Genomic DNA, 13,960 nt, shown 5'->3' with positions numbered 1-13,960 from the left:
TTTGTGTCCTCTTGGAGTTTGACAGACATGGTCATAGTAAAGCAAGAAGTTTCTCATTATGTGTTCCACAAAAAAAAAAAAAAAAAAAAATATGGGCTGAAGATGAGTAAATTATAACAGAATGTTCATTCTGGTGAACTATTCATTTAATTATCAAGCACTGGTATACGAAAGAAGGCACTGATAATATTAACAATTCATATGTTATTGTGCTTAATTCTGGCATAAATTCCTGTTACTGTGGCTGTGTTTCCTCTGACTCTTCGTGTTTTCACTCCATTGACTCTGAGAACATCTGGTTTATATATCGCTGACAGAACAATTTATTAATTTGCCATAATGGAGTACCACCTGCTGTACCTTGTCAGACAGAAACTTGCACACATGCATGTAAATATACATACACACATTGCGCATAAGAGTTCACTGAACCAAACTATCACACACTCAATACACCCTAAGGCCTCAATCATTAGTCGTTTCTCTTGAATGAGTGAAAAAAAGTTTGGGTCAGATAGTTTCTATTTGAATGTGGCAGAAGTCACTGTTATGATGGTTATCAGAGTAGGAAAACTCCAAATAAACTGTAATGAAAGCTTAACAGGTTGAGTAAAATCTGACAGCTGTTAGGTGCCCGTTGCATGGTTATTATTTTTCACTGATTTAATGAGGCTTCTAAACAAAATTATTTGCAGAGACAGTGGTAGAAATTTCACTGGAAGAATTAGCTTACATTTGGATTTCTGTTTTGGGAGGTGTAGCCACAAATAATTGTAAGAGTATGTCAGGTGGTGGGGGTTGCTGAGTTTAGAGAATGCGGAGTAGGAATATGAGTTCAAAAGGACAGCCGGCCTTATGGTAATACCAGTGCACCTGCTTCCACTGCTCACTCAGGACCATTAAAGGTCTACAGCTGGGCTAGACCGCAATTCTTGCTTCATTTTGAATAATGGATGAGAACACATACTGGAGAAGCAACCTGAAGACCTCAACAGGTCTCCCTGCTGCTCAGAACTTTTATTAACTTATGACATTACATGAGGATTTTTAAGAGCTCTGCCATGTACAAAGCTGCTAAAACTCCTAAATGTACCTACAAGGAACAGTTCAACCAAAAATGAAAATTCTTTAAAGTAGTCCATGTGACTTGTGCGTTGTGTCTTCCGAAATCATTATTCACTGTTAAATCAAATCAAAGATCATCTTATGCATACAGAGCAAGAATCAAAACAAAATCAGGTTTGTGAACATTGATATATGCAGTCTCTATATTGTCTATTATGTATTTTATACATCTTTTTTGCTTTATTTTTTTCAAATATGGCAACATGTCAATAACATCAAACCTTACTGGTTCTTGTGACTATTTATTTATTTATTTTTCAGATTAAAATTCCAAAATGCCTTCATATGATTTTATGGCACTTTTGGGTGCTTTGTAAGCTTTAAAGTGAGTCATTATCAAATGGTAATGTATGGAAACCATATATTTTAAAAAAATATATACTTTTCCCCATTCACAATTTCAATCCTTGTCCAGATGCCACTCGTTTATCACATTCAGGACAAAATGAGCAACACAGTGTGAAACACTTTCTTATGATGTGTTACATTCATACGAGCAGAGAGAGAAGTACGTTTAAAGTTTGGAGCAGAAGAAATAGAAATAAATCTTGTGTAAATTGTCAGCTTTACGCTAAGCTAAAATGCTATTTCTAGCCATTTTACATGCACATGTTACCAGGCACAATCATATTTTCTTATCAAGAAAATTCATGTTGGATCATAATTTATTTTTTTCTAGTAAGACCTTTGATATTAGGGCAAAGATCATATTCTTGATAATTTTTGTATTGTTTTCCTGTAAAAATATCTAAAAATACTTAAAACAGGATCAATTTGATTTATCTTGTTTTAGAAACAACACTGCATAAGATATTTCGATTTTTCAGAGTATGTATTTTTAACGTGTATTTTGTCTTACTGTAATGGCAGAGTTTTTATAGTCAAAACAAGTGAAAAAATCTACCAGTGCTGAAGAAGTAATCCAAAGTATTTAGAATACGTTACTTACCTTGAGTAATCTAATGGAATACATTTCAAAAGTAACCCTCCCAACCCTGCTTTTGGATAACTTCCTTTGATGGCTTAGATGTTGATTCTGTTCTGTGCATGAATTGAGTGGTGAAATTGAGTGGTCCTCAGCATAAATTATGTTCCCATAATCACACATGTACATAAAGAAGGCGTGTATGGTTGAAATTATGCATTTTTGGATGATACATACCCTATTTTTGTGGGAATCATTTCATGCAAGTATGCTGGGATGTAGCTGTTAAAAGCCCATTGATGGAGATTAGAAGGTTGCTGGTTCAATTGCTGCAAAATGTGAGCCATATTTGATAACGATTTTGGCCTTGAGCAAGGCGCTTAATCTCAGGATGCTTCTGGGGAGTGCATCTAAAGTAAGTGCAGGTCACTTCGGATCAAAGTTTCAACTTAATGATGACTTATATAACATTTCAATAAGATCATCTGCACTAATTACCATAACTGGCTAATTAAAAAAAAAAAAAAAATAAGGAATAAAATTGAAAAAGAAACAAAGTAAAATTTTGCAAGCATTTTACAGATGAGTTATTATCCCCCAGAGATGTTCATGTAATTGTCATACATAACAAGGCGAAGCCTCAGCTGAGCTGAATTAGCCAGATGCTTCATAAAGTACACTGAAAACAGAATTTGCAGGTGCGGCATTCTTTGAACATAATGAAGTGTGATAAGCATAGCAGGTTACCAAAATACTAGCAGGTGCATAGCATGAGTCATAGGCTCTTTTATAAACATTGTTAAGAACACTGAAAAATTCAGTGGCAAAGTGAAAGTAATTACCATGATATTCAAGAGTTTTTTTTTTTTTTTTTTTTTGTGTGTGTTGTTTCATGTGAAAAGCTATGTGGATATGTTAAACAAATATTTTACATATACCATTCAGCTGGAATTTCCACATGACAAAGACACATACATTTTTCCCTATTCACAGCTTCAATCCTTGTCCAGATGCCACTTGTTTATCACATTCAGGTCAAAATGAGCAACACAATTAACCACCTCGAGAAATTCACTGTTCTCAGAGCTTGTTTATCCCTCATAATCATATACAGCTGCTGTCTCAGCCAGTGCTCAAGCCAGTTCCTCAAACCACAAAATAATCATTAGATAATTTAGATATAATGCCTTTCTATTCTGAGCATCAGATGCTAAAGTCTTAGCTGTCTGTGTGTAACAGTTTAAATTTCAAACAAGGATCAGCCAAGGTATTTCAGATCAAAGAGTAGACCAGATGGCTGTAACACCTAAAAATGGGACAACAGTATTTAATTAGTGCTTGCAATGTGGCTAGTTATAGAGTGGCCATATTCAACTGTGGCAAAAGTAGCATGTGATGGAATTAGCATTAGTCTCTTATCTGCTGCTCAGCATGGCAGACCCACTAACAACACACAGTGCCATGATAGAGCAATGTCAGCAAGAGAAGACAGGGGATGTGAGGTCATGAGAAGAGGGAGGAAGAGAGAGGTGTCGTGCATCCAAATATTCATACTTGCAGAACATCAGTATTCATGTAACAGTAGACAAATAAAACCTAGATGACCTACTGCAAACGCCAAGATTCGGATGTGTGCAACCGATGGACTCTTCACTATCCCATTTGGCCACGGGAGCTGAGGAGCCATCAGATACAAAGCGCTGGGATACATAAAATAATTTACAGGACCTTTTAGTAAGAGTGACCTCAGAACTTTGAGATTACAAAAAAAGAGGGGACCCTCAGGTGGTGGTTGAGTCAGTACTTGGGTTTGAGATTTTAGCCATTCTGTCAATGACATATAGGCCTTTATTTTAGAATGAAGTTGTTGCTCTTAGTTTGACAAATAGCATGGCATTTATCTCTCTCAGTGAGTAGTTAATACCAGATTGGAGTGAAGATGCAGGCCATGGTGAATATGTTCTGTGTACAAATGTTGTTCATCTAGTACTGCTCTTATTTTCTCACACCATTAATTTTATCCAAGGGCGTAGGTTTGGTTGAAATTTGCTAGGGACATATTGCAAGGATAATATTCAAAATATGGGTATTCTTAAAAGCAACAACAACAACAACAAAAACAACAAAAGTATATACTTAGCGTCTTAAAATCCTGCACCACTGACACAATCATTCAAATTTTAAGATGTCTTCTTCAAGTGGGCACTTACTGGCTGAAAAAGCAGAATCCTCCACTGGGCTGCATGCAAAACTCTGTACATTTTTTACTTAGGACACATTTGTACACAAACAATATACTTGTTTAAGCTAATAATTTTGAGCATTGGACGTAAAATACCAATGGAAATCCGCCCATGTAATCTCCAGAAAATTATTTATTTATTAAATCTTACAAACATCTGTGATTGGTGCATCCTAAACATCGCTCAGAAAAGTAACCTGTGCCACGTGACAACAACATGCATGCACCGCTTCAGAAGAGGTAGAACAATAATTTACAAATGAATAAATATACTAAGGACCTTTAATAGTTGTTAAAAATAAAAACAGTATAAAGTAAATGTTTTTCTTTCTCTCTCTCTCTCTCTCTGTCTCTCTCTCTGTGTGTGTGTGGTAAAATTGCCCAAATGTTGGTTGGGATATTTCTGACTTTCTTAAAGTTTGTTGGGACATGTCTCTATCATCCCTACCTAAATCTACACTTAAGATTTTATCTATTATGATTTACCTCTTATATGTGCCTTTTTGGTTGTTATCACTTTGGCATTAGGGTTGGGGAAGTAACTCAATAAACATAAATACAGATTATAATATTAAAGATTGAAACACAACCACAATAACCAAAAATACACTGGCGGCCAAAGGTTTGGAATAATGTAAAGATTTTGCTGTTTCGGAAGGAAATTGGTACTTTAATTCACCAAAGTGGCATTCAGATGATCACAAAGTATAGTCAGGACATTACTGATGTAAAAAACAGCACCATCACTATTTGAAAAAAAAAAATATATTTTGATCATTTTTGATCAAATCTAGACAGGCCCCATTTCCAGCAGCCATCACTCCAACACCTTATCCTTGAGTAATCATGCTAAATTGCTAATTTGGTATTAGAAAATCACTTGCCATTATATCAAACTGCTGAAAGCTATTTGGTTCGTTAAATGAGCCAACACTGTCTTTGTGTTTGTTTTTGAGTTGCCACAGTATGCAACAGACTGGCATGTCTTAAGGTCAATATTAGGTCAAAAATGGCAAAAAAGAAACAGCTTTGTCTAGAAACTCATCAGTCAATCATTGTTTTGAGAAATGAAGGCTATACAATGCTTGAAATTGCCAAAAAAAATAAAATAAAAAAAAATAAATAAATAAAACTGAAGATTTCATACAAAGGAGTATACTACAGTCTTCAAAAACAAAGGACAACTGGTTCTAACAAGGACAGAAAGAGATGTGGAAGGCCAAGATACAACTTAACAAGAGGATAAGTACATCGTAGTCTCTACTTTGAGAAACAGACACCTCACATGTCCTCAGCTGACACTGAATTCTACCCTCTCAACACCAGTTTCATGTACAACAGTAAAGAGAAGACTCAGGGGTGCAGGCCTTATGGGAAGAAAAAACACTTTTGAAACAGAAAATCAAAAATAAAAGGTTAGAATGTGCAAAGAAACACAGACATTGGACAACAGATAATTGGAAAAGAGTGTTATGGATCTTAACCCCATTGAGCTTTTGTGGGATCAGCTAGACTGTAAGGTGCGTGAGAAGTGCCCAACAAGACAGCCACATCTATGGCAAGTGCTACAGGAAGTATGGGGTGAAATGTCACCTGAGTATCTGGACAAACTGACAGCTAGAATGACAAGGATCTGCAAAGCTGTCATTGCTGCACATGGAGGATTTTTTTGATGAGAACCCTTTGAAGTAGTTTTTAATTGTAATAGTAATTTTTCACTTTCAGTTGAATGCCACTTTGGTGAATAAAAGTACCAATTTCTTTCCATAAGAGGAAAATCCATACATTATTCAAAACTTTTGGCCACCAGTGTATGTATTTCTATATTTTAAGTGGCTTGTTTACATACATGTAAAACACAGCGACAGAAAAAATACATTTTTGGGTTTGAACATTTTAACAATTAAGTGACTGTGCTGTGTGCTTGTGCATGTGTTACCTGACACCCACGTTTCCTCATGCTTCAACAAATCGCTCTTCTGGAATACAGCTGTGGAAAGTTCATTAGTGCTTCTGCTTCAGTAAACATTTCACACTTATAGACTTCCTTGGTTTACACCCTGGGTGCTTCTCAATCAGCTTCCTAGTTCAGTAGTCAGGGCACTGATCAGGGAGTCAGACATTTTTAGGGCTGTCTCATTCGCAAAATCGTTCCAGTGCACTGAAACGTTCGCTCCCTAAAAAATCCCATATTGCACCACAAAAACCAGCATCGTTGTTCACTATGTTCCCTTACCGGAAACGTCATCATGTCTTCTGAAGTCTCTAAAGTCATTAGATGATGAGCACAAATGTAAAACTATGAAGTACAAGCCTTATTTTCTCTTTAAAAGAGATGTTGTTTGTAATATATTTCATTCATAATTACCATAAAAGTGAAACAATTTTTTTTTAAATATTTGAGTTGTTAAATGGTTTAAAATACACTCCTATATATTTTTATTTCTTTATGCCATTTATCTGTTATAATAATACTGTACCTTTAAATATCTAAAGATAGTGCCATTTATAAGCTACAGGGTGGTGCTGATTAATAACAACTGCTCTTCAATGCACGAGCTCGTTAACATGTCGTGGGTGAATGAGTCAGAATAAGTGTCCCAATGTTCAGTGGATGAACAACCTTGCCAGTGCCTGAATTCATGTTCACGATATACTGATTCAAGACATAGGGAGCTAGGGAGCTGACTGAGATACAGAGCCTGTCTACACTGCAAGCGAGCAACTTGACATGACAAAACTCCCATTCGTAATGACGATGAGCACATGTCCACGTTTCACATGCATCACTGTACGTTTCAACTGGCACGGAAAATCTCAACTCAACCCTACTCAACACGCTAGACAGCTACCACTTTGGGGCATGTTTGTGATATGCAAAGCCAGTACATATGGTCTCTCATTGTTTTGAGTATATGAACAGTAATATCATCTTATATTTGTGCGATTCATTTTCCAGCTTAGTTTTCGAATGCCCACACTGTACAGTGTTGATTTTTTACAGTTTTGCTTACCCAGCCTCAGTATTCGGAAGTCAGAATTAAATATAAAGGTGTGATTTAAGCACTGAATACGCAGAAATTCCAGCAATTTCATAGATTTTGAAGCGCTTCCGACAGACGTCACTGCTTTCAGCTCACGGTGATTGACTCGTGCCCAGATTTTTCTGCTTCTCATTTGCATAAAGCTGAGAATTCTCAACTTTTTTGATGCTCTCGGTAACTCCCCACGCTTGTGCCGCACCATTTTTAATCCCACAATCCACCTCGAGTGCGTGGTGCTCAGTTCCCATCGAAATTAATTTTTAAAAAACGCTCTCTTACGCTGCTCGCCACACGCCAGTGGAAACATATGGTTTGGAAGGTGTGTACTACACAGGGAAGACGTGGTCACTTATAGAGATGACTATTTAAAATATATCTTTTTGACAATGTACCAGTAAACCCTTCTCCATGCTCTCTCTCCATAATTACTATTTTTTTAGCCTGACAGAGAGAAATAATAGAGGACAAGGAATGAATACACTGGATGTTTGAGTTTGTCCACCTGTAACATGTAGGTTCTGGACAGAATGACCCAAGAGCAGCGGTAACACTTCCAAAAATATTTATTATAGTCAGTAATGCGCCACCATGCAGAGTAGAGAGTAGCATGTTCGTCAGTGGAGTGTGTGTGTCGTGGAAGTCAGGAGGAGCTTAGCAGAATCCTCTGTAGAAGCTTGGCGTTAAGAGTGATGTCCAGCAGACAGTGTGAGCAGAAGTGTCCAGCACACAGGCATAGAATGGAATTCCTGTGGATTGCCAGGCTGAACTCAGCAAAGACTGGAAGGCAAACCACAACCCGAACAATGCCGGCAAACCAACAGAGTGACAAGACAGGACCAGCTAGACAAGGAGAGCGAGGTTAGTACTCAACTTAGCATAATAATCTGGCAAAGAAACAGAGAAACATGAGGGCATATGTAGGGAGAGCAATCAGACTGGAACAGGTGTTGCTCAAGCAATCAGTGGCATGATTGGTGCCGCCCTGAGAAGAATGAATGTTCCCATGGAAATGCCGATCATGGCAGTTGAGCACGCCTGTGAAACACAAGGGAGAGAAAATGACAAAAACCAAATGAACCTGCGGGCTTACCGGAACCATGACAAACTCACTGTAGCCCCAAGCTGTCTGCAGAACTCTGCTCAAAAACGTGACACAAATTGGGGGCTTCTGTCAGAAACCACGTCGACCAGGAGGCCATGAATGCAGAAGACGTGAATAATGACTGCTACCGCTGTCTCGCTCGCTGAAGGTAAAGTGAGCCGCCTTCGAGAACCGGTCCACTACAGTCAAAACAACTGTGTTGCCATGGGAGGGGAGGAGACCAGTTACAAAATCCATGGCTATGTGTGACCAGGGTCTCAAAGAGAACAGCAGCGGTTGGAGGAGCCCAGCTGGGGGTTCACAGGACGTTTTGTTAGTCGTGCAAATGGGGCAAGCTGCATTCGTTGTCTAATGAGCGTCTGGGTATGAGTCGCCTCAGGATGACAAGCAATGATAGATGAGTGACCCCACTGTAGGACATGTGTCCGGACAGATCGCGGAACAAATAACCAACCCGCTGGGCACGCGGCTGGAGATGCGGTGTTGTGTAGCGCCATGCAGACTTTGGCCTCCACCTCCCAGGATACCATGCCCACCACGTGAGTGGAGGGTAGAATGGTATCCGGTGGGTCTTGACTTCGAAACATTGAGAGACAGAGTCCTGCTCAATGTTTTTAGAGCCCAGGAGATACAACAGTACAAAATTAAAGCGTGTGAAAAATAATACCCAGCAGGCCTGCCTAGAGTTGCGATGTTTGGCACTAAGAATATACTCTAGGTTCTTATGCTCTGTCCAGATCACGAAAGGTACCCCCGAACCCTCTAACCAGTGATGCCACTTGCCCAAGGCCAAACGTACAGCCAATAATTCTCAGTTGCCGATGTCGTAATTCCGTTCAGCTGGGGTTAAACAATGCGAATAAAAGTACACGGATGCATCTTTCTGTCCGGGAGGAGCGCTGGGACAGGACTGCTCTGACACCAACCTCGGACACATCCACCTCCACCACGAACTGATTTGCGGGATCGGAAGTAATTAGAATAGGTGCAGTAGAAAACCACTTCTTTCATTTTGAAAAAGCATTCTTGTGTTTTGAAAAAGTGCGTGTGGAGGTGAGATCCGTCAAAGGTGCGACGAGCTGACTAATTCCTAATAAACCTCCAATAAAAATGACAGAATCTGGGGTTGACCAATCAGAAACAGCCTTTACCTTAGTTGGGTCCATGCGCACTCCCTCGGACGAAACTATGAACCCAAGAAATGGAACCGACTGTACATGAAAAGCACACTTCTCCACCTTGATGAAAAGCAGATTTTCTAACAGTCGCTGGAACACCCACCTGATATGCTGCACATGGCCCTGGATATTCTGGGAGAAGATCAGAATATTGTCTAGATAATGAACACAAACCGATCAACCATGTCTCGAAGCACATCATTCATGAGCCCCTGGAAGACAGCGGGGGCGTTGACCAATCCGAAAGGCATAACCAAATATTTGAAGTGCCCCCATGGGTGTTAAATGCCATCTTCCACTCATCTGCCTCCCTAATTCGGACAAGGTGATATGGGTTGCGTAGGTCCAACTTCGTAAAGATGGATGCTACCTGCAAGAGTTCCAAGGCTGAGGACATCAACGGCAAAGGATAATGATTCTTTACCTTGATGTCATTCAGCCCCCAATAATCTATACAGGGTCTAAGTGAGCTATCCTTCTCCACAAAGAAGAACCCCACCCCTGCTGGCGAGGAGGAAGGGCGAATAAGACCGGCTGTCAGAGAATTGTTGATGTAACTGTTCATGACCTCCCTCTCAGGAGCTGAGAGCGAATACAGCCATCCCTGAGGTGGAGAAGTGCCAGGGAGCAATTCGATAGCATTGTTGTACGGGCGATGAGGAGGAAGGGTCGTGGTGTGGGACCTGCTGAACACTGCCCTCAGATCAAGGTATGTCGACAGCACTCCAGACAAGTCAGCTGGTTCATCCTGCAGCGAAACACAAGACTAGACAAGGGAAACAGCAGAGTTAAGACAGTGTGACAGACAATAAGGACTCCAAGCAAAAACAATGTTGGTTGGCCAATCAATGTATGGGTTGTGCTTTACCAACCAAGGATGCCCCAACACTACTGGAGATGATGGAGACAGGATAAGGAGGAATGACAACTGTTCCGTATGATTCCCTGAGATAAACGTGACCGGCTCAGTGGAATGAGTGATGATGGACAGTGGTGTTCCATTCAGGATATGGGCATCCCAGCCGAAATGGGTCGTCATTTGGATACTAATTCAAGGTCCATAAAATTACCCTCAGCGCCGGAGTCAATCAAAGCAGAAACAGTATGACAGGCCAATCCAAACTGCAGTCGAGCTGGAAGAAGTGTCCGAAGTCCAGGGGATTTATCCAAAGGTGTTGCGCTCACCAGTAACCCCTCTCCTACCGACGAGTGATGTCTTTCAATGGACAGGTGGCAACAATGTGACCACTGTTTCTCCCTATGGGAGATTTAAGTCCTGGCAACTTGCATGGGTTCATGATCAGGTCGAAGTTCAGGCGAGTAGGATGGCGAGGCAGAGCGGGCAGGATGATCTAACGCCATTGCAGGTGGAAAGCAGTGTTGGCAGTGATGGTGATGTAGAGCGAGCCGTTGATTGAATCAAATAGCCAAATCCACCAAATCGAAGCGTGGAGGTAAATCCAATGAATAAATCTCATCCAAAATGTCATCAGAAAGCCAGTGCAGAAAGCGATCTCTCATAGCGTGATCATTCCATTCACAAGAAGCAGCAAAAGTGTGAAACTCGATCGCGTAATCCGCAACATGTTGATCTCCTTGGGAGAGTCCAGACAAAATTCTCGCCGCCTCCTTACCTTGAGCCGAGCGATCAAACACTCGGCGGAGTTCCGAAATAAATGTATGATATGAAGCGCAGCAGAGATGTCAGTTGTCCCACATAGCAGTGCCCTATTCACCAGTCCTACCGGTGAGGAGTATAATGACACAAACCACCTTCATGGTGTCCGAGGCAAACGTGGGGGGTTGCAATATAAATAACAGGGAACACTGTGAGATGAATGCGCTGCAGGATTCAGCCTCAACTGAATACAGGGTAGGATACGGAATGCAGGCTTCAAAATGTCCAGAATACACAGGCGTCACAGGGGTTGGTGAGGAAACCTCCCGCGGAGATTCAGGAGTCGGAGATGGGCGGAGCTGTTGCACATAGGAGGTGAGATCGGCGAGACTTGAGGATATCCCCTCCAAAGCCTATTTAGCAGCAGCGATCTGGTCTTGCTGACATCCCAGCAGAACTCCCTGCTGAGAAAGGGCGGAGCGAAGAGTGGAATCCTCCGCTGGGTCCATGTTGTGGCCAGATTATTCTGTAACGTTTAGGTGCTGGACAGATTGACAGTTAACAGTTCAAAAAATATTTATTAATAAAGTTAGTAATGTGCCACCGTGCAGAGTAGAGAGTAGTGTGTTTGTCAGTGGAGTGTGCATTGTGGAAGTCAGGAGGAGCTTGGCAGAATCCTTCGTAGAAGCTTGGCAATGAGAGAGATATCCAGCTGACAATGTGAGCAACAGCAGAAGTGTAGATACCCAGCACACAGGCATAGAGCAGAATTCCTTTGTGGATTGCCAGGCTGAAACCAGCAAAGACTGGAAGGCAAACCACAATCCGAACAACGCGGGCAACCAACAGAGTGACAAGACCAGCTAGACAAGGAGAGCGAGGTTAGTTCTCAACTTAGCATAATAATTTGGCAAAGAAACAGAGAAACATGAGGGCATATGTAGGGAGTGCAGTCAGGCTGGAACAGGTGTTTCTCGACAAGCAATCAATGGCATGATCAGCGCCGCCCTGAGAACAATGAACGTTACCATGGAAACGCCGATCGTGCCAGTTGAGCGCGCCTGCGAAACATGAGGGAGAGAAAATGACAAAACAAACCTGCGGGCTTACCAGAACCGTGACACCGCCGTGTTTTTTGTTTTGTTTTGTTTTCAGACTTCACAGCATAACCAATGCAGTCTCTCTCTGAGATTCTCATTGGTCAATGATGCCTACACCAGAGTGCATTTCAGCAAAATGTTTCAGCCTCTCCATCTACCGACACACCATCCCCTCTGAAATCAATGTATTCGCATCATTCTCTGTTTCAGCAATGTTTCAGCCTCTCCATCTACCGACACACCATCCCCTCTGAAATCAATGTATTCGCAGCATTCTCTGACGCAGCATTAACTCTGTGTAGGTGCCCTTACCGTACATTTCCACTGTGGCGCTGAAAAACTCTGAACTGAACACCGCTCACCACGCCAGAGAGCTGCCGCTGTGGGGCAAGTTTGTAATATGCAAAGCCAGTGTGTATTTCCGCAGAGACCTACACTTCTTGTTTTCAGTACACAAACAATAATATCATTTTATATATGTGCGTTTACAGTTGGAAAGATGCCAGCTTCAGCTCCGAATGCCCACAATGTACAAACAGTGTTGATTTATCACACGATTATTACCCAGCCTCAGTATTGTGTGGAATCATCATTTGAAGTCTGTTTGAAGTCAGAAATATACATGATGATGTGATTAAAGCACTGAATCCAGCAGATACTCTTTCATTAAAGGCATATTTTAAGCGCTTATGATGACAGACGTCACTGCTTTCAGCTCACAGTGACTGGCTGGTGCCTGGCATTTTTAATTCCTCATTTGCATAAAGTAGAGACATTTTCACTATTTCAACACCCTCTGCCCAGTTTTATTTTTCTAACTATTTGCTCTTCTCTAATTGCCTTTTAAAAATTCACTATATTCCCTTGCTGTGGTTAGAAATGAACGCAAGGTTGTTTATGCATCGTTAGGAATCCAAACATGCATTTAGTCCTTCTGAAAATTAATTTTCATCATGGATTTGAGGGGGATTATAAATGTCAGGGAATATTTCCCCCTGTATAGAATTAATCGTTTGATTTTGTATGCATTGGGGCATGAAGCATCCCCACTCACTCCCAAAGCCCATGTCTACACGTGTCGTCGTACATAATCTATGCTCACTCATTAATATTCAGTCCCCAGTGGCCCTTTTTTTTTTTTTTTTTTTTTTTTTACATACACGTAAAACATTATTTTCAGACTTGTGTTTTTCCCAATCCTGCTGTAACTAACTAAGTGTTTACCATGACTCACGAACCAAATGCTCATCTGCTCAATAGCAGAAAAGGGAGGCAGACATTTTCAAGACAATGGTTGAAACTCCTAAACTGAATTTGCACCTAACAAAATAAAATTCTTGGATTTGCTGTATTTTTTAATCTTCATATTTTTGTCAATTTGTCATTTTCATGGCACTTTGCTACACTGTAAAATATTTTTTGTCAAATAACCCCAAAAATGTATTTTGTGTGGTCATATCAAAATGTACTGGTTTTATTCAAGTCAAATATATTACTTAAGACTGAATCAACCTGACTGCATAAGGTTAAACCAATGAAAGTCATTTTTTAGAGTCAGGTCAGGTAGAAATAGCTTCCTGATGAAAAAACAGCTCATTTTCACTTTACAGTGTATAATTTCTCATA

The 13,960-nt window shown here is 40.6% G+C and overlaps 1 protein-coding gene across 2 annotated transcripts in view; it reads left to right on the top strand.

Moving 5' to 3' along the window:
* The window catches only part of brinp2 (bone morphogenetic protein/retinoic acid inducible neural-specific 2), a 138,137-nt gene that overhangs the window by 42,715 nt on the left and 81,462 nt on the right, over positions 1-13,960 (top strand). The gene's annotated exons all lie outside the window — the stretch shown is intronic.

The sequence above is a fragment of the Myxocyprinus asiaticus genome, chromosome 5 (genome assembly GCF_019703515.2).
Source record: "Myxocyprinus asiaticus isolate MX2 ecotype Aquarium Trade chromosome 5, UBuf_Myxa_2, whole genome shotgun sequence".
In the NCBI taxonomy this organism is placed as follows: domain Eukaryota; kingdom Metazoa; phylum Chordata; class Actinopteri; order Cypriniformes; family Catostomidae; genus Myxocyprinus; species Myxocyprinus asiaticus.
The sequence above is the reverse complement of the archived record's forward strand: the minus strand, read 5'-3'. Positions and strand labels throughout refer to the sequence as shown.